Here is a 20,657-nt window from a genome sequence, read left to right as displayed (position 1 = left end):
CAGTGTCCCTGCACAAACAATTTTAGGAAGTACAGTCACTTTTTCATTTCCTTCTTTTACACACTTTGTTCCATCCCCCTTACAAGAGTCACATATTTTTACATTAACAGAACAACGCGAAGAAAAGTCCAAAAGAGTCTCATTTTTTCCCAGAGAGAGAGAAGAAAGATTTTGTTCAACAGAGTTCAAAGCAATACTTTCAGCATTTGCAACAACACTTGTAACATTCTCCGATACTCACACAGTCTCCGGTTTACTGGAATTTAATGAGACAGAACCAGAAGCTTTGTTTTCTGAGTCCAAGTTGATCTTATTATTATCAGTTTGTTTAAAACAGTGCTCCAACAGCGCTCTACAAACCAGCATAAGTTCTCTTAAGCTTTCATCTTTTTTGAGAGAGACTAGTTTATAGATTCTCCAGTTTATCTGATCCCAAAAATGAAAAGTAAAAGCAGACTGCAGATTTAAATCTTGCGTATTTGCTTTAACCCAGATAAGTAAGTTTTAAGCTCAGTTTTTGAAATTTCAGAGTGACCTTTTTCTTGTAACATTGTCTCTAATTGATGAAAAACATCCCATTCAACTTTTGATAAATTCGTTCCCATTTTTGTGCTCTTTTAATAATTTTCTTTTTCGCTATTTTGCCTCCCAACGTCACCCAAGCGCTCTCCTGAGATAAGTAACTTACAATTTTCTTGGCTTCGGCGGGAGAGATGATACAGTGTGCTCCTTGTTAACACTTGGGTCTCCGCAGCTGGTACTTCCACGATTTTTCTTTGTTTTTCTTCTATTCTACGTCCTCACACGAGGCACCAATATGCGGGGGATGGGACAGGTATAAGTCCAATAGTGTCAGGAACCCACGCCTTAAAAAAGGAACCCACTAGGCCGCGGCAAAATATCCAAATATGGATAACATGGTAACCAGACCAGTGAAGAGATTTTTGCTTTTATTTCCAGCACATCAGTCTCAAAATACAAAATGGAGACATGACAGCTCACTGATCCACACCAAAAAATGTCTCCTTCAACAGGGCTCATACAGCAATACATAAAATCATCTCAGACTAGAATTCAGCCAATCAGACACAGAAAACACATCTTGACAAGCATTCTATCCAATCTTATAAAACATAGGTAATCGTAGCTAAAACAAAGACTAGTTGATAAGAGACAAAGAACAGAGTTCTATTCATGCTAACCTTCTAAAGATATACATTAAATAATTTTGTTGCCATCCTAAAGCCAATTCTACAGAAGCCTATTGTTATTTGTCACGTCTACTGCTTGGGAAACTTTTCTGCTTGCATGGAAAACTTTTTCTGCTTGCATGGGAAACTTTTCTGCAATGCTAACAAAACTCCAGTCTAAGGCCTACATACTTCTTTGTAACCATTTCTTAAAAATCCTCTAACCTTATGGATTCCAACATTTCCCCCTCTCTGTTTGACCCAGAAGCTTTCATTTTCTTGTCGCTTGCTATTTGCGTTTCATAGCTCTATTGCAAAATTTCTGCTTATTATCTGCTGAAGACCTATTTTCACTAAACTGAAGCATTGCTATATTACGGCACAGCAACTTAATGCTGTGAAGACCCAATCCCTGAAAGAGAGATATGAATCACGTTTGGCAACAGTCACAAGGCATCGTTCAAAAAACTCTGGTCGATTCCAAGGCCTTAATTCAAAACCTTCGTTCATGTCAATACCCTCATCTACTGCTTTCGTGAGATTTCGTACACTCTCTGTGCTTCTACTTCCTAGTTCTCCTGCTTGAATGACAAAAACTTCTCAGACTGTTTTGTTCATCATTCGCCGAAGACAACAGAGTATACAAGGTGCCACTATCAATATCAGTATTAGAACACCTAATATGTAAAGACCTATCTTGCAAAGTTGCCTTAGCCAAGGTGCAAAACTCCAATTTTGAAACAAATCATCCAACCAGGAACCTCCATCTTCTTTAATTTGGGCTGTCAGATCCTTTAATTTTTGAATGCTTGTGTGAATGGATTCAGAATGATCAGACAAATTCATACAACACAATCCTTCAAATTCCTCACAACCATGTCCTTGTGCCAGTAAAAGAAAATCAATGGCTGCTCTGTTTTGAAGAGTAGCATGTCTAATACTATCAACATCGGTCAACATATCACTGATTGCGGAGGATGTGGCATTAGCTTGTTTGCTCAGTCAACATCCAACTCGATCTAATTGTCTCAATGCCACAGCTGAAGCCAATTGGGGTAGAAATATACCTGCTGAAAGCCTTCTGGCGGCATTCCAAGGCATAAAATCACTCTGACAGTTCTCATCATAATGAGGAACAGCTCTTGTTTTCCTTTGTTTCTTTTTCATCACTGCTTTGGCAGTGGGGGCAATTATGGTAAGCATACCAATGCTACAAGGGCCACCTTCAAGGTGGGCTGGAATGCCTTGCCAACCTCTGTCTACTGCAAATGATCCAATACCCTTTTGGCAATTGCCGTGGATATTGGTCCGTCTCCAGAAACACATCCCAACTGTTTGAAACATTTGCTGCCCTGAGAAGTTTTTTCGAACAAATGTTCCAATTGAAGGAAGGACTGTTTCCATTGTCAATTCCACCTGGTTTACCATTGGATTCTTTTCTGACCAAAGGAAACTCTTTCACTGGCACAACAACCAAACAGGTTGAGGAAGGCTTTTCTGGTTCCGAATTAGACAGACATATAGTATCCGATCCGGCAGCCTTGGCTAAGGTCACCCAAACACTCGTTTTCGGTTGATCCACAGGCAAATCTGCACGACAAAAAACAATTAAAATCAAGCAAAACAAGTATACCATTTGATTCTGCCCCATCTCTTTCAAGAACTAAGTTTTGGCAGAATTCTTTCTAAACAAAAACAATAACCTAAATTTTCAGCCAAAAATTAGCTTCGTTAAACAAACATTCAGCATTCAATTCGTATACTCATAAATAACATTGGCACAAAATCAGAGTTCATGGGTTCCACCGATGCACAAAGAACGTCAGGCACAAGAGGCGTCAGGCGAGACCCGGGATCCTTCCATTCGGTCCACGTCTGCGTACTCGCTTCCTCAGTTCTAGGCTCGACAACAGGTTCTGAAGTGCGATACGGTTTGACGTTTTTGGCAGGAACCCACTTAATTCTTCCAGCACCTGTGGAAATAGAAGCATACCCTTTGCCCCACGTTATTAATTGAAACGGGCCTTCCATCTGTCCAGAGTCAGGGTTTCTAATTAGAAGAGGAGGATGTTCTTTCAGTTTTGCCTGTGTGCTATTTGAAAAGTGTCTAAAGATTGGTGGATCTGGTTCTGTACTTGAACTATTTAGAAAATTAAAACCATACAAAGCCTTACTCAGTCTCATCTGTGGGGTGATTTCCGTTCCCCCTCTCTGTTGATCTAATATGCGTTTTAAGGTTTGATGTGTTCTTTCAATGATTGCTTGGCTTGTGGGAGAGTGGGGAATACCAAAAATGTGTCGAACACCCCATTCATTTAAAAATGTGGCCAATTTTTGAGATATGTATGCGGGACCATTGTCAGTTTTTACTTCTTGAGGTATACCCAATGAAGCAAAAGCTTGCAGGAAATGATGACAGGCATGGCTGCCAGTTTCACCTGTGTGAAGGGAAGCAAAAACTGCACCAGAGAACGTGTCTATGGAAACATGAATATTTTTAAATTTACCAAAAGAAGGCTATTTAGTAACACCTGTTTGCCACAACTGTAGGCTTTGTAAGCCTCGGGGGTTGATTGCTCCTGTAGAAACAGGAGGTTGTACCAATTGACAGTCAGGGCAAGTATGAATGATAGCTTTAGCTTGACTTTTAGTGATTTGGAACATTCGCATGAGTGCTTGTGCATTTTGGTGGAAAAAGGCATGACTCAATTTTGCTTGTTCAAAAATATTTGGCAATGTGTTAGAAATGACCATTGTCAGCTTGTCCGCTCTTGCATTTCCTTCCACTAAAAATCCAGGAAGTGAAGAATGCGCCCTAATGTGAGAAACAAAATATGGATTAGTTCTATATTGCAAAGTTATAAAAAGACATGAAAGCCAACGATGTAAAGTTTCATTACTAACATCCTTTAAAATGGAACCTTCTATTCTCCTGACTACATTAGCAACATAAGCAGAATCTGTGACCAAATTGAAAGGCTGAGGAAACAGCTGAAAAGCTCAAACTACTGCAGCAAGCTCAACAATTTGAGGGGATCCCTCTACTGTTTGAATATCAGATTCCCAAACATCAGTCTTTTGATTAAACCAAGTCACAACGGACTTGTGGCTTTTACCAGAGCCATCAGTGAAGAGAGTCACAGCATGTAAAGGTTCTTCACTTAATTTAGGTTTTTCTCTGAAACTCAATTTTGCTTGCAGTAGTTTGTGAGCTGGATAGTGTATGGAACAAACACCTGGAAAACCTAAGAATGCATATTGTAAATCATCAGAATTTTGCATTGCCCAATTGAAATAATCATTTTTCAATGGCAAATAGATAACTGAACATTCTTGACCTGCCAAAGTTAACAATCTGGTTCTAGCCTTAATTATAATGTATGCAATCATTTCTAAAACTGAGCAAATGGTCTTTGAAAACCTGTAGGGAGGAAAAACCCATTCCATTATTAACAAAGGATCTTGTTCTGTGGCATCCCACTGGAAAATGAGACCACAAAGCTGCATCTTCTCTCCTAAGATTGTAAGAAAGAAAGGATTTTCAGGAACGCAGCAATGAGCTTGTCTTTTTTGAAGAGCTTCTGTGACTTTGTCGAGAGCAGCACGAGCTTCAGGGGTTAAAGTTCTTGGCGAAGTGATGTCGCAACTTCCTCTCAGCAAATGGAAGAGCAGACTCAGTTCATCATTGGTGATTCCCAGCATCGGTCTGACCCAGTTGATTTCTCCTAGAAGTTGTTGTAACTCTTGTAGGTTGTTGACTCTGGTTCGGATCTGAATTTTCTGTGGTATTATTGTCGTCTTCCATTGTCTTCCATCATCTTCCATCCCAGGTACTTCTAAGGTGAAACTTGTTGAATTTTCATTGCAGAGATTTCAAGTCCAGCTTTTTGAATTTCAGCAACAACACAGTCGCGAGTTTCTTCCATCTCTTCCTTTCAAAGGACTCCACCCTTAAAGCCAATTTTTCTTTCTCTGTATCTATAGATTGACAAACACCAGAACAACCCTGTTTTTGCTTAACTGAAAAAGAGTTCCCCGGAACCACAATTTCCCGAGTGGAAGCAGCCACCTCAGCCTCCACCCCAGGCCCAACAGAATCCAATTCAGGTTTCAGTGTCCCTGCACAAACAATTTTAGGAAGTACAGTCACTTTTTCATTTCCTTCTTTTACACACTTTGTTCCATCCCCCTTACAAGAGTCACATATTTTTACATTAACAGAACAACGCGAAGAAAAGTCCAAAAGAGTCTCATTTTTTCCCAGAGAGAGAGAAGAAAGATTTTGTTCAACAGAGTTCAAAGCAATACTTTCAGCATTTGCAACAACACTTGTAACATTCTCCGATACTCACACAGTCTCCGGTTTACTGGAATTTAATGAGACAGAACCAGAAGCTTTGTTTTCTGAGTCCAAGTTGATCTTATTATTATCAGTTTGTTTAAAACAGTGCTCCAACAGCGCTCTACAAACCGGCATAAGTTCTCTTAAGCTTTCATCTTTTTTGAGAGAGACTAGTTTATAGATTCTCCAGTTTATCTGATCCCAAAAATGAAAAGTAAAAGCAGACTGCAGATTTAAATCTTGCGTATTCGCTTTAACCCAGATAAGTAAGTTTTTAAGCTCAGTTTTTGAAATTTCAGAGTGACCTTTTTCTTGTAACATTGTCTCTAATTGATGAAAAACATCCCATTCAACTTTTGATAAATTCGTTCCCATTTTTGTGTTCTTTTAATAATTTTCTTTTTCGCTATTTTGCCTCCCAACGTCACCCAAGCGCTCTCCCGAGATAAGTTACTTACAATTTTCTTGGCTTCGGCGGGAGAGATGATACAGTGTGCTCCTTGTTAACACTTGGGTCTCCGCAGCTGGTACTTCCACGATTTTTCTTTGTTTTTCTTCTATTCTACGTCCTCACACGAGGCACCAATATGCGGGGGACGGGACAGGTATAAGTCCAATAGTGTCAGGAACCCACGCCTTAAAAAAGGAACCCACTAGGCCGCGGCAAAATATCCAAATATGGATAACATGGTAACCAGACCAGTGAAGAGATTTTTGCTTTTATTTCCAGCACATCAGTCTCAAAATACAAAATGGAGACATGACAGCTCACTGATCCACACCAAAAAAATGTCTCCTTCAACAGGGCTCATAGAGCAATACATAAAATCATCTCAGACTGGAATTCAGCCAATCAGACACAGAAAACACATCTTGACAAGCATTCTATCCAATCTTATAAAACATAGGTAATCGTAGCTAAAACAAAGACTAGTTGATAAGAGACAAAGAACAGAGTTCTATTCATGCTAACCTTGTAAATATATACATTAAATAATTTTGTTGCCATCCTAAAGCCAATTCTACAGAAGCCTATTGTTATTTGTCACGTCTACTGCTTGGGAAACTTTTCTGCTTGCATGGAAAACTTTTTCTGCTTGCATGGGAAACTTTTCTGCAATGCTAACAAAACTCCAGTCTAAGGCCTACATACTTCTTTGTAACCATTTCTTAAAAATCCTCTAACCTTATGGATTCCAACATTTCCCCCTCTCTGTTTGACCCAGAAGCTTTCATTTTCTTGTCGCTTGCTATTTGCGTTTCATAGCTCTATTGCAAAATTTCTGCTTATTATCTGCTGAAGACCTATTTTCACTAAACTGAAGCATTGCTATATTACGGCACAGCAACTTAATGCTGTGAAGACCCAATCCCTGAAAGAGAGATATGAATCACGTTTGGCAACAGTCGCAAGGCATCGTTCAAAAAACTCTGGTCGATTCCAAGGCCTTAATTCAAAACCTTCGTTCATGTCAATACCCTCATCTACTGCTTTCGTGAGATTTCGTACACTCTCTGTGCTTCTACTTCCTAGTTCTCCTGCTTGAATGACAAAAACTTCTCGGACTGTTTTGTTCATCATTCACCGAAGACAACAGAGTATACAAGGTGCCACTATCAATATCAGTATTAGAACACCTAATATGTAAAGACCTATCTTGCAAAGTTTCCTTAGCCAAGGTGCAAAACTCCAATTTTGAAACAAATCATCCAACCAGGAACCTCCATCTTCTTTAATTTGGGCTGTCAGATCCTTTAATTTTTGAATGCTTTTGTGAATGGATTCAGAATGATCAGACAAATTCATACAACACAATCCTTCAAATTCCTCACAACCATGTCCTTGTGCCAGTAAAAGAAAATCAATGGCTGCTCTGTTTTGAAGAGTAGCATGTCTAATACTATCAACATCGGTCAACATATCACTGATTGCGGAGGATGTGGCATTAGCTTGTTTGCTCAGCCAACATCCAACTTGATCTAATTGTCTCAATGCCACAGCTGAAGCCAATTGGGGTAGAAATATACCTGCTGAAACCCTTCTGGCGGCATTCCAAGGCATAAAATCACTCTGACAGTTCTCATCATAATGAGGAACAGCTCTTGTTTTCCTTTGTTTCTTTTTCATCACTGCTTTGGCAGTGGGGGCAATTATGGTAAGCATACCAATGCTACAAGGGCCACCTTCAAGGTGGGCTGGAATGCCTTGCCAACCTCTGTCTCCGCAAATGATCCAATACCCTTCTGGCAATTGCCGTGGATATTGGTCCGTCTCCAGAAACACATCCCAACTGTTTGAAACATTTGCTGCCCTGAGAAGTTTGTTGGACCAAATGTTCCAATTGAAGGAAGGACTGTTTCCATTGTCAATTCCACCTGGTTTACCACTGGATTCTTTTCTGACCAAAGGAAACTCTTTCACTGGCACAACAACCAAACAGGTTGAGGAAGGCTTTTCTGGTTCCGAATTAGACAGACATATAGTATCCGATCTGGCAGCCTTGGCTAAGGTCACCCAAACACTCGTTTTCGGTTGATCCACAGGCAAATCTGCACGACAAAAAACAATTAAAATCAAGCAAAACAAGTATACCATTTGATTCTGCCCCATCTCTTTCAAGAACTAAGTTTTGGCAGAATTCTTTCTAAACAAAAACAATAACCTAAATTTTCAGCCAAAAATTAGCTTCGTTAAACAAACATTCAGCATTCAATTTGTATACTCATAAATAACATTGGCACAAAATCAGAGTTCATGGGTTCACCGATGCACAAAGAACGTCAGGCACAAGAGGCGTCAGGCGAGACCCGGGATCCTTCCATTCGGTCCACGTCTGCGTACTCGCTTCCTCAGTTCTAGGCTCGACAACAGGTTCTGAAGTGCGATACGGTTTGACGTTTTTGGCAGGAACCCACTTAATTCTTCCAGCACCTGTGGAAATAGAAGCATACCCTTTGCCCCACGTTATTAATTGAAACGGAACTTCCATCTGTCCAGAGTCAGGGTTTCTAATTAGAAGAGGAGGATGTTCTTTCAGTTTTGCCTGTGTGCTATTTGAAAAGTGTCTAAAGATTGGTGGATCTGGTTCTGTACTTGAACTGTTTAGAAAATTAAAACCATACAAAGCCTTACTCAGTCTCATCTGTGGGGTGATTTCCGTTCCCCCTCTCTGTTGATCTAATATGCGTTTTAAGGTTTGATGTGTTCTTTCAATGATTGCTTGGCTTGTGGGAGAGTGGGGAATACCAAAAATGTGTCGAACACCCCATTCATTTAAAAATGTGGCCAATTTTTGAGATATGTATGCGGGACCATTGTCAGTTTTTACTTCTTGAGGTATACCCAATGAAGCAAAAGCTTGCAGGAAATGATGACAGGCATGGCTGCCAGTTTCACCTGTGTGAAGGGAAGCAAAAACTGCACCAGAGAACGTGTCTATGGAAACATGAATATTTTTAAATTTACCAAAAGAAGGCTATTTAGTAACACCTGTTTGCCACAACTGTAGGCTTTGTAAGCCTCGGGGGTTGATTGCTCCTGTAGAAACAGGAGGTTGTACCAATTGACAGTCAGGGCAAGTATGAATGATAGCTTTAGCTTGACTTTTAGTGATTTGGAACATTCGCATGAGTGCTTGTGCATTTTGGTGGAAAAAGGCATGACTCAATTTTGCTTGTTCAAAAATATTTGGCAATGTGTTAGAAATGACCATTGTCAGCTTGTCCGCTCTTGCATTTCCTTCCACTAAAAATCCAGGAAGTGAAGAATGCGCCCTAATGTGAGAAACAAAATATGGATTAGTTCTATATTGCAAAGTTATAAAAAGACATGAAAGCCAACGATGTAAAGTTTCATTACTAACATCCTTTAAAATGGAACCTTCTATTCTCCTGACTACATTAGCAACATAAGCAGAATCTGTGACCAAATTGAAAGGCTGAGGAAACAGCTGAAAAGCTCAAACTACTGCAGCAAGCTCAACAATTTGAGGGGATCCCTCTACTGTTTGAATATCAGATTCCCAAACATCAGTCTTTTGATTAAACCAAGTCACAACGGACTTGTGGCTTTTACCAGAGCCATCAGTGAAGAGAGTCACAGCATGTAAAGGTTCTTCACTTAATTTAGGTTTTTCTCTGAAACTCAATTTTGCTTGCAGTAGTTTGTGAGCTGGATAGTGTATGGAACAAACACCTGGTAAAACCTAAGAATGCATATTGTAAATCATCAGAATTTTGCATTGCCCAATTGAAATACTCATTTTTCAATGGCAAATAGATAACTGAACATTCTTGACCTGCCAAAGTTAACAATCTGGTTCTAGCCTTAATTATAATGTATGCAATCATTTCTAAAACTGAGCCAATGGTCTTTGAAAACCTGTAGGGAGGAAAAACCCATTCCATTATTAACAAAGGATCTTGTTCTGTGGCATCCCACTGGAAAATGAGACCACAAAGCTGCATCTTCTCTCCTAAGATTGCAAGAAAGAAAGGATTTTCAGGAATGCAGCAATGAGCTTGTCTTTTTTGAAGAGCTTCTGTGACCTTGTCGAGAGCAGCACGAGCTTCAGGGGTTAAAGTTCTTGGCGAAGTGATGTCGCAACTTCCTCTCAGCAAATGGAAGAGCGGACTCAGTTCATCATTGGTGATTCCCAACATCGGTCTGACCCAGTTGATTTCTCCTAGAAGTTGTTGTAACTCTTGTAGGTTGTTGACTCTGGTTCGGATGTGAATTTTCTGTGGTATTATTGTCGTCTTCCATCGTCTTCCATCGTCTTCCAGCCCAGGTACTTCTAAGGTGAAACTTGTTGAATTTTCGTTGCAGAGATTTCAAGTCCAGCTTTTTGAATTTCAGCAACAACACAGTCGCGAGTTTCTTCCATCTCTTCCTTTCAAAGGACTCCACCCTTAAAGCCAATTTTTCTTTCTCTGTATCTATAGATTGACAAACACCAGAACAACCATGTTTTTGCTTAACTGAAAAAGAGTTCCCCGGAACCACAATTTCCCGAGTGGAAGCAGCCACCTCAGCCTCCACCCCAGGCCCAACAGAATCCAATTCAGGTTTCAGTGTCCCTGCACAAACAATTTTAGGAAGTACAGTCACTTTTTCATTTCCTTCTTTTACACACTTTGTTCCATCCCCCTTACAAGAGTCACATATTTTTACATTAACAGAACAACGCGAAGAAAAGTCCAAGAGAGTCTCATTTTTTCCCAGAGAGAGAGAAGAAAGATTTTGTTCAACAGAGTTCAAAGCAATACTTTCAGCATTTGCAACAACACTTGTAACATTCTCCGATACTCACACAGTCTCCGGTTTACTGGAATTTAATGAGACAGAACCAGAAGCTTTGTTTTCTGAGTCCAAGTTGATCTTATTATTATCAGTTTGTTTAAAACAGTGCTCCAACAGCGCTCTACAAACCGGCATAAGTTCTCTTAAGCTTTCATCTTTTTTGAGAGAGACTAGATTATAGATTCTCCAGTTTATCTGATCCCAAAAATGAAAAGTAAAAGCAGACTGCAGATTTAAATCTTGCGTATTCGCTTTAACCCAGATAAGTAAGTTTTTAAGCTCAGTTTTTGAAATGTCAGAGTGACCTTTTTCTTGTAACATTGTCTCTAATTGATGAAAAACATCCCATTCAACTTTTGATAAATTCGTTCCCATTTTTGTGTTCTTTTAATAATTTTCTTTTTCGCTATTTTGCCTCCCAACGTCACCCAAGCGCTCTCCCGAGATAAGTTACTTACAATTTTCTTGGCTTCGGCGGGAGAGATGATACAGTGTGCTCCTTGTTAACACTTGGGTCTCCGCAGCTGGTACTTCCACGATTTTTCTTTCTTTTTCTTCTATTCTACGTCCTCACACGAGGCACCAATATGCGGGGGACGGGACAGGTATAAGTCCAATAGTGTCAGGAACCCACGCCTTAAAAAAGGAACCCACTAGGCCGCGGCAAAATATCCAAATATGGATAACATGGTAACCAGACCAGTGAAGAGATTTTTGCTTTTATTTCCAGCACATCAGTCTCAAAATACAAAATGGAGACATGACAGCTCACTGATCCACACCAAAAAATGTCTCCTTCAACAGGGCTCATACAGCAATACATAAAATCATCTCAGACTAGAATTCAGCCAATCAGACACAGAAAACACATCTTGACAAGCATTCTATCCAATCTTATAAAACATAGGTAATCATAGCTAAAACAAAGACTAGTTGATAAGAGACAAAGAACAGAGTTCTATTCATGCTAACCTTCTAAAGATATACATTAAATAACCTTGTTGCCATCCTAAAGCCAATTCTACAGAAGCCTATTGTTATTTGTCACGTCTACTGCTTGGGAAACTTTTCTGCTTGCATGGGAAACTTTTTCTGCTTGCATGGGAAACTTTTCTGCAATGCTAACAAAACTCCAGTCTAAGGCCTACATACTTCTTTGTAACCATTTCTTAAAAATCCTCTAACCTTATGGATTCCAACATTTCCCCCTCTCTGTTTGACCCAGAAGCTTTCATTTTCTTGTCGCTTGCTATTTGCGTTTCATAGCTCTATTGCAAAATTTCTGCTTATTATCTGCTGAAGACCTATTTTCACTAAACTGAAGCATTGCTATATTACGGCACAGCAACTTAATGCTGTGAAGACCCAATCCCTGAAAGAGAGATATGAATCACGTTTGGCAACAGTCGCAAGGCATCGTTCAAAAAACTCTGGTCGATTCCAAGGCCTTAATTCAAAACCTTCGTTCATGTCAATACCCTCATCTACTGCTTTCGTGAGATTTCGTACACTCTCTGTGCTTCTACTTCCTAGTTCTCCTGCTTGAATGACAAAAACTTCTCGGACTGTTTTGTTCATCATTCACCGAAGACAACAGAGTATACAAGGTGCCACTATCAATATCAGTATTAGAACACCTAATATGTAAAGACCTATCTTGCAAAGTTTCCTTAGCCAAGGTGCAAAACTCCAATTTTGAAACAAATCATCCAACCAGGAACCTCCATCTTCTTTAATTTGGGCTGTCAGATCCTTTAATTTTTGAATGCTTTTGTGAATGGATTCAGAATGATCAGACAAATTCATACAACACAATCCTTCAAATTCCTCACAACCATGTCCTTGTGCCAGTAAAAGAAAATCAATGGCTGCTCTGTTTTGAAGAGTAGCATGTCTAATACTATCAACATCGGTCAACATATCACTGATTGCGGAGGATGTGGCATTAGCTTGTTTGCTCAGCCAACATCCAACTTGATCTAATTGTCTCAATGCCACAGCTGAAGCCAATTGGGGTAGAAATATACCTGCTGAAACCCTTCTGGCGGCATTCCAAGGCATAAAATCACTCTGACAGTTCTCATCATAATGAGGAACAGCTCTTGTTTTCCTTTGTTTCTTTTTCATCACTGCTTTGGCAGTGGGGGCAATTATGGTAAGCATACCAATGCTACAAGGGCCACCTTCAAGGTGGGCTGGAATGCCTTGCCAACCTCTGTCTCCGCAAATGATCCAATACCCTTCTGGCAATTGCCGTGGATATTGGTCCGTCTCCAGAAACACATCCCAACTGTTTGAAACATTTGCTGCCCTGAGAAGTTTTTTCGAACAAATGTTCCAATTGAAGGAAGGACTGTTTCCATTGTCAATTCCACCTGGTTTACCATTGGATTCTTTTCTGACCAAAGGAAACTCTTTCACTGGCACAACAACCAAACAGGTTGAGGAAGGCTTTTCTGGTTCCGAATTAGACAGACATATAGTATCCGATCCGGCAGCCTTGGCTAAGGTCACCCAAACACTCGTTTTCGGTTGATCCACAGGCAAATCTGCACGACAAAAAACAATTAAAATCAAGCAAAACAAGTATACCATTTGATTCTGCCCCATCTCTTTCAAGAACTAAGTTTTGGCAGAATTCTTTCTAAACAAAAACAATAACCTAAATTTTCAGCCAAAAATTAGCTTCGTTAAACAAACATTCAGCATTCAATTCGTATACTCATAAATAACATTGGCACAAAATCAGAGTTCATGGGTTCACCGATGCACAAAGAACGTCAGGCACAAGAGGCGTCAGGCGAGACCCGGGATCCTTCCATTCGGTCCACGTCTGCGTACTCGCTTCCTCAGTTCTAGGCTCGACAACAGGTTCTGAAGTGCGATACGGTTTGACGTTTTTGGCAGGAACCCACTTAATTCTTCCAGCACCTGTGGAAATAGAAGCATACCCTTTGCCCCACGTTATTAATTGAAACGGGCCTTCCATCTGTCCAGAGTCAGGGTTTCTAATTAGAAGAGGAGGATGTTCTTTCAGTTTTGCCTGTGTGCTATTTGAAAAGTGTCTAAAGATTGGTGGATCTGGTTCTGTACTTGAACTGTTTAGAAAATTAAAACCATACAAAGCCTTACTCAGTCTCATCTGTGGGGTGATTTCCGTTCCCCCTCTCTGTTGATCTAATATGCGTTTTAAGGTTTGATGTGTTCTTTCAATGATTGCTTGGCTTGTGGGAGAGTGGGGAATACCAAAAATGTGTCGAACACCCCATTCATTTAAAAATGTGGCCAATTTTTGAGATATGTATGCGGGACCATTGTCAGTTTTTACTTCTTGAGGTATACCCAATGAAGCAAAAGCTTGCAGGAAATGATGACAGGCATGGCTGCCAGTTTCACCTGTGTGAAGGGAAGCAAAAACTGCACCAGAGAACGTGTCTATGGAAACATGAATATTTTTAAATTTACCAAAAGAAGGCTATTTAGTAACACCTGTTTGCCACAACTGTAGGCTTTGTAAGCCTCGGGGGTTGATTGCTCCTGTAGAAACAGGAGGTTGTACCAATTGACAGTCAGGGCAAGTATGAATGATAGCTTTAGCTTGACTTTTAGTGATTTGGAACATTCGCATGAGTGCTTGTGCATTTTGGTGGAAAAAGGCATGACTCAATTTTGCTTGTTCAAAAATATTTGGCAATGTGTTAGAAATGACCATTGTCAGCTTGTCCGCTCTTGCATTTCCTTCCACTAAAAATCCAGGAAGTGAAGAATGCGCCCTAATGTGAGAAACAAAATATGGATTAGTTCTATATTGCAAAGTTATAAAAAGACATGAAAGCCAACGATGTAAAGTTTCATTACTAACATCCTTTAAAATTGAACCTTCTATTCTCCTGACTACATTAGCAACATAAGCAGAATCTGTGCCCAAATTAAAAGGCTGAGGAAACAGCTGAAAAGCTCAAACTACTGCAGCAAGCTCAACAATTTGAGGGGATCCCTCTACTGTTTGAATATCAGATTCCCAAACATCAGTCTTTTGATTAAACCAAGTCACAACGGACTTGTGACTTTTACCAGAGCCATCAGTGAAGAGAGTCACAGCATGTAAAGGTTCTTCACTTAATTTAGGTTTTTCTCTGAAACTCAATTTTGCTTGCAGTAGTTTGTGAGCTGAATAGTGTATGGAACAAACACCTGGAAAACCTAAGAATGCATATTGTAAATCATCAGAATTTTGCATTGCCCAATTGAAATAATCATTTTTCAATGGCAAATAGATAACTGAACATTCTTGACCTGCCAAAGTTAACAATCTGGTTCTAGCCTTAATTATAATGTATGCAATCATTTCTAAAACTGAGCCAATGGTCTTTGAAAATCTGTAGGGAGGAAAAACCCATTCCATTATTAACAAAGGAACTTGTTCTGTGGCATCCCACTGGAAAATGAGACCACAAAGCTGCATCTTCTCTCCTAAGATTGCAAGAAAGAAAGGATTTTCAGGAACGCAACGATGAGCTTGTCTTTTCTGAAGAGCTTCTGTGACTTTGTCGAGAGCAGCACGAGCTTCAGGGGTTAAAGTTCTTGGCAAAGTGATGTCGCAACTTCCTCTCAGCAAATGGAAGAGCGGACTCAGTTCATCATTGGTGATTCCCAACATCGGTCTGACCCAGTTGATTTCTCCTAGAAGTTGTTGTAACTCTTGTAGGTTGTTGACTCTGGTTCGGATCTGAATTTTCTGTGGTATTATTGTCGTCTTCCATCGTCTTCCATCGTCTTCCATCCCAGGTACTTCTAAGGTGAAACTTGTTGAATTTTCGTTGCAGAGATTTCAAGTCCAGCTTTTTGAATTTCAGCAACAACACAGTCGCGAGTTTCTTCCATCTCTTCCTTTCAAAGGACTCCACCCTTAAAGCCAATTTTTCTTTCTCTGTATCTATAGATTGACAAACACCAGAACAACCATGTTTTTGCTTAACTGAAAAAGAGTTCCCCGGAACCACAATTTCCCGAGTGGAAGCAGCCACCTCAGCCTCCACCCCAGGCCCAACAGAATCCAATTCAGGTTTCAGTGTCCCTGCACAAACAATTTTAGGAAGTACAGTCACTTTTTCATTTCCTTCTTTTACACACTTTGTTCCATCCCCCTTACAAGAGTCACATATTTTTACATTAACAGAACAACGCGAAGAAAAGTCCAAGAGAGTCTCATTTTTTCCCAGAGAGAGAGAAGAAAGATTTTGTTCAACAGAGTTCAAAGCAATACTTTCAGCATTTGCAACAACACTTGTAACATTCTCCGATACTCACACAGTCTCCGGTTTACTGGAATTTAATGAGACAGAACCAGAAGCTTTGTTTTCTGAGTCCAAGTTGATCTTATTATTATCAGTTTGTTTAAAACAGTGCTCCAACAGCGCTCTACAAACCGGCATAAGTTCTCTTAAGCTTTCATCTTTTTTGAGAGAGACTAGATTATAGATTCTCCAGTTTATCTGATCCCAAAAATGAAAAGTAAAAGCAGACTGCAGATTTAAATCTTGCGTATTCGCTTTAACCCAGATAAGTAAGTTTTTAAGCTCAGTTTTTGAAATTTCAGAGTGACCTTTTTCTTGTAACATTGTCTCTAATTGATGAAAAACATCCCATTCAACTTTTGATAAATTCGTTCCCATTTTTGTGTTCTTTTAATAATTTTCTTTTTCTCTATTTTGCCTCCCAACGTCACCCAAGCGCTCTCCCGAGATAAGTTACTTACAATTTTCTTGGCTTCGGCGGGAGAGATGATACAGTGTGCTCCTTGTTAACACTTGGGTCTCCGCAGCTGGTACTTCCACGATTTTTCTTTCTTTTTCTTCTATTCTACGTCCTCACACGAGGCACCAATATGCGGGGGACGGGACAGGTATAAGTCCAATAGTGTCAGGAACCCACGCCTTAAAAAAGGAACCCACTAGGCCGCGGCAAAATATCCAAATATGGATAACATGGTAACCAGACCAGTGAAGAGATTTTTGCTTTTATTTCCAGCACATCAGTCTCAAAATACAAAATGGAGACATGACAGCTCACTGATCCACACCAAAAAAATGTCTCCTTCAACAGGGCTCATACAGCAATACATAAAATCATCTCAGACTAGAATTCAGCCAATCAGACACAGAAAACACATCTTGACAAGCATTCTATCCAATCTTATAAAACATAGGTAATCATAGCTAAAACAAAGACTAGTTGATAAGAGACAAAGAACAGAGTTCTATTCATGCTAACCTTCTAAAGATATACATTAAATAACCTTGTTGCCATCCTAAAGCCAATTCTACAGAAGCCTATTGTTATTTGTCACGTCTACTGCTTGGGAAACTTTTCTGCTTGCATGGAAAACTTTTTCTGCTTGCATGGGAAACTTTTCTGCAATGCTAACAAAACTCCAGTCTAAGGCCTACATACTTCTTTGTAACCATTTCTTAAAAATCCTCTAACCTTATGGATTCCAACATTTCCCCCTCTCTGTTTGACCCAGAAGCTTTCATTTTCTTGTCGCTTGCTATTTGCGTTTCATAGCTCTATTGCAAAATTTCTGCTTATTATCTGCTGAAGACCTATTTTCACTAAACTGAAGCATTGCTATATTACGGCACAGCAACTTAATGCTGTGAAGACCCAATCCCTGAAAGAGAGATATGAATCACGTTTGGCAACAGTCGCAAGGCATCGTTCAAAAAACTCTGGTCGATTCCAAGGCCTTAATTCAAAACCTTCGTTCATGTCAATACCCTCATCTACTGCTTTCGTGAGATTTCGTACACTCTCTGTGCTTCTACTTCCTAGTTCTCCTGCTTGAATGACAAAAACTTCTCGGACTGTTTTGTTCATCATTCGCCGAACACAACAGAGTATACAAGGTGCCACTATCAATATCAGTATTAGAACACCTAATATGTAAAGACCTATCTTGCAAAGTTGCCTTAGCCAAGGTGCAAAACTCCAATTTTGAAACAAATCATCCAACCAGGAACCTCCATCTTCTTTAATTTGGGCTGTCAGATCCTTTAATTTTTGAATGCTTTTGTGAATGGATTCAGAATGATCAGACAAATTCATACAACACAATCCTTCAAATTCCTCACAACCATGTCCTTGTGCCAGTAAAAGAAACTCAATGGCTGCTCTGTTTTGAAGAGTAGCATGTCTAATACTATCAACATCGGTCAACATATCACTGATTGCGGAGGATGTGGCATTAGCTTGTTTGCTCAGCCAACATCCAACTCGATCTAATTGTCTCAATGCCACAGCTGAAGCCAATTGGGGTAGAAATATACCTGCTGAAAGCCTTCTGGCGGCATTCCAAGGCATAAAATCACTCTGACAGTTCTCATCATAATGAGGAACAGCTCTTGTTTTCCTTTGTTTCTTTTTCATCACTGCTTTGGCAGTGGGGGCAATTATGGTAAGCATACCAATGCTACAAGGGCCACCTTCAAGGTGGGCTGGAATGCCTTGCCAACCTCTGTCTCCGCAAATGATCCAATACCCTTTTGGCAATTGCCGTGGATATTGGTCCGTCTCCAGAAACACATCCCAACTGTTTGAAACATTTGCTGCCCTGAGAAGTTTGTTGGACCAAATGTTCCAATTGAAGGAAGGACTGTTTCCATTGTCAATTCCACCTGGTTTACCACTGGATTCTTTTCTGACCAAAGGAAACTCTTTCACTGGCACAACAACCAAACAGGTTGAGGAAGGCTTTTCTGGTTCCGAATTAGACAGACATATAGTATCCGATCTGGCAGCCTTGGCTAAGGTCACCCAAACACTCGTTTTCGGTTGATCCACAGGCAAATCTGCACGACAAAAAACAATTAAAATCAAGCAAAACAAGTATACCATTTGATTCTGCCCCATCTCTTTCAAGAACTAAGTTTTGGCAGAATTCTTTCTAAACAAAAACAATAACCTAAATTTTCAGCCAAAAATTAGCTTCGTTAAACAAACATTCAGCATTCAATTCGTATACTCATAAATAACATTGGCACAAAATCAGAGTTCATGGGTTCACCGATGCACAAAGAACGTCAGGCACAAGAGGCGTCAGGCGAGACCCGGGATCCTTCCATTCGGTCCACGTCTGCGTACTCGCTTCCTCAGTTCTAGGCTCGACAACAGGTTCTGAAGTGCGATACGGTTTGACGTTTTTGGCAGGAACCCACTTAATTCTTCCAGCACCTGTGGAAATAGAAGCATACCCTTTGCCCCACGTTATTAATTGAAACGGGCCTTCCATCTGTCCAGAGTCAGGGTTTCTAATTAGAAGAGGAGGATGTTCTTTCAGTTTTGCCTGTGTGCTATTTGAAAAGTGTCTAAAGATTGGTGGATCTGGTTCTGTACTTGAACTGTTTAGAAAATTAAAACCATACAAAGCCTTACTCAGTCTCATCTGTGGGGTGATTTCCGTTCCCCCTCTCTGTTGATCTAATATGCGTTTTAAGGTTTGATGTGTTCTTTCAATGATTGCTTGGCTTGTGGGAGAGTGGGGAATACCAAAAATGTGTCGAACACCCCATTCATTTAAAAATGTGGCCAATTTTTGAGATATGTATGCGGGACCATTGTCAGTTTTTACTTCTTGGGGTATACCCAATGAAGCAAAAGCTTGCAGGAAATGATGACAGGCATGGCTGCCAGTTTCACCTGTGTGAAGGGAAGCAAAAACTGCACCAGAGAACGTGTCTATGGAAACATGAATATTTTTAAATTTACCAAAAGAAGGCTATTTAGTAACACCTGTTTGCCACAACTGTAGGCTTTGTAAGCCTCGGGGGTTGATTGCTCCTGTAGAAACAGGAGGTTGTACCAATTGACAGTCAGGGCAAGTATGAATGATAGCTTTAGCTTGACTTTTAGTGATTTGGAACATTCGCATGAGTGCTTGTGCATTTTGGTGGAAAAAGGCATGACTCAATTTTGCTTGTTCAAAAATATTTGGCAATGTGTTAGAAATGACCATTGTCAGCTTGTCCGCTCTTGCATTTCCTTCCACTAAAAATCCAGGAAGTGAAGAATGCGCCCTAATGTGAGAAACAAAATATGGATTAGTTCTATATTGCAAAGTTATAAAAAGACATGAAAGCCAACGATGTAAAGTTTCATTACTAACATCCTTTAAAATGGAACCTTCTATTCTCCTGACTACATTAGCAACATAAGCAGAATCTGTGACCAAATTGAAAGGCTGAGGAAACAGCTGAAAAGCTCAAACTACTGCAGCAAGCTCAACAATTTGAGGGGATCCCTCTACTGTTTGAATATCAGATTCCCAAACATCAGTCTTTTGATTAAACCAAGTCACAACGGACTTGTGGCTTTTACCAGAGCCATCAGTGAAGAGAGTCACAGCATGTAAAGGTTCTTCACTTAATTTAGGTTTTTCTCTGAAACTCAAGTTTGCTTGCAGTAGTTTGTGAGCTGGATAGTGTATGGAACAAACACCTGGAAAACCTAAGAATGCATATTGTAAATCATCAGAATTTTGCATTGCCCAATTGAAATACTCATTTTTCAATGGCAAATAGATAACTGAACATTCTTGACCTGCCAAAGTTAACAATCTGGTTCTAGCCTTAATTATAATGTATGCAATCATTTCTAAAACTGAGCAAATGGTCTTTGAAAACCTGTAGGGAGGAAAAACCCATTCCATTATTAACAAAGGATCTTGTTCTGTGGCATCCCACTGGAAAATGAGACCACAAAGCTGCATCTTCTCTCCTAAGATTGCAAGAAAGAAAGGATTTTCAGGAACGCAGTGATGAGCTTG

This window comes from Melospiza melodia, chromosome W (genome assembly GCF_035770615.1).
Source record: "Melospiza melodia melodia isolate bMelMel2 chromosome W, bMelMel2.pri, whole genome shotgun sequence".
NCBI classification, from domain to species: domain Eukaryota; kingdom Metazoa; phylum Chordata; class Aves; order Passeriformes; family Passerellidae; genus Melospiza; species Melospiza melodia.
Note: the sequence above shows the minus strand (reverse complement) of the source record.